Source organism: Chrysochloris asiatica, unplaced genomic scaffold (genome assembly GCF_000296735.1).
Source record: "Chrysochloris asiatica unplaced genomic scaffold, ChrAsi1.0 scaffold00441, whole genome shotgun sequence".
NCBI classification, from domain to species: Eukaryota; Metazoa; Chordata; class Mammalia; order Afrosoricida; family Chrysochloridae; genus Chrysochloris; species Chrysochloris asiatica.
This window is the reverse complement of record NW_006408959.1, coordinates 516,940-518,821: the sequence shown is the minus strand read 5'-3', so window position 1 is coordinate 518,821 and position 1,882 is coordinate 516,940.

The window sequence follows — 1,882 nt, the reverse complement described above, 5'->3', positions numbered from 1 at the left end:
ACCAAAGAAGCTAGGGAAAAAAAAGGAACACAAAGAAGACTAAGCTCTGATTATGCAGCAGAAACCATGCAGGCAAAAAGACAATAGGGAGATATACACAGAACTCTGAAAGAAAAAAAAAAAAAAATCCAACCAAGATTCATACACTCAGCAAAGATGTCATTCAAATATGATGAAAACATAAAAATATTCCAAGATAAACAGAAATTAAGATTTTTCTAAATGCCAAGCCAATACTCCAAAAGTTACTAAAGGAAGTTATTTGGACTGCAAATCAACAGGATCAGACTAAAACCAGAGATTGAAATATATGGCAATACCACCTGAACCTCAACCTAGAAATGGAAGACTCCAGGGCAAAATAAAAGTAAAAAAAATTAAATTAAGGGTTTGGGGAGGTTAGTTCATGAACAAGACAGACACAAAGTGAAAGAAGAGACAAGTATAATGAGGAGGTCAGGTAGATCTTGTAATAAAACAATCTGTCATAAAAAGAAGATCTCAACAAAACATAGTGTAACCTCAAAGAAACTGTATACATCTCCATATCAAATCAAGAAAAAAATTGAAAAAAAGTATGGAAGCATTTATGTTATGAACAAGTTGATGATAAAAACACACACACAAATGAATTCAGCATGGGAAGCCATATAGACCGAAGAAATCAGCAGCACCACAAAAACAAAACAAAACAAAAACCAAATAACATAATGTCAGCTAGCTTAGTGGTTATGGTGGGGCTGCCAACCTCAAGGTCAGCAGTTCAAAACTATCTGCATTCCGCAAGAGAAAGATTAGGCATTTGGCTCCGGTAAAGGTTTACAGCCTCAGAAACCCTGTGCAGGGTCACTATGAGTAAGAATCAACTCCACGGTACTTAACAACAACAACATTGATAATTATGGGATCCTGGTGTGGTGCTGTGACTTAATATGCCAGAGTGCAAACCTGTTTGAACTGCAAGGTAAGCAGTTCAAGCTCACCAGCTGCTCCTTGGAAACCCTATATAGGGTCACTATGGGTCAGAAGTGACTTGACAGCACTAAACAACCACACCATTGATAATTACACCAAACATCAATGTATTGACTCTACCAGTCAAGAAACAGAAAGTTGCAGAATGGATAAGAAAGCAAGGTCCTATAATATGTGGTCTCCAAGAGACTCACCACACACAAAGACAAGAACAGATTAAAAGTTAAAGAATGGAAAACATATACCAAGCTAATTGCAATAAAAAATGAGCAGGAGTAGCAACTGAATTCTCAGACAAAATAAACTTGTAAGCAAATACCAACATATGAGACAAAGAATGTCATTATCTCATAGTTTGAGGTTCAATTGAACAAGGGGACTTAATAATAATAAATATTTGTGTTCCTAATAAAATTGTATAAAGCAAACACTACTACAATTAAAGAATGACACCTCTACAATAATAGTTGCTGTTAAGTATGGTGGAGTCGATTGCGACTCATATTGACCCTGCACAGGGTTTCTGAGGGCTATAAATCTTTACAGGAGCAGAACGCCTCATCTTTCTCCCATGGAGTGGCTGGTAGTTTCGAACTGCTGACCTTAAGGTTCACAGCCCTATTTGTAACCACTATGCTACCCAAGCTCCTACAATAATAGTGGGAGATTTTAATACACCATTTGTGAAAAAAGGACACAACAACTGAAAGAATCTCAACAGAGACACAGAGGAACTTAACAACACAATCAACCAACTTGACCTCCTAGATCTGTACAGAGCATTCAACCCAACAGCAACACAATACACACACACACACACACACACACACATATATATATATATATATAAGGAGCTCTGGTAGCGTAGTGGTTACGAATCGGGCTGCGAACATTAAGGTCAGCAGTT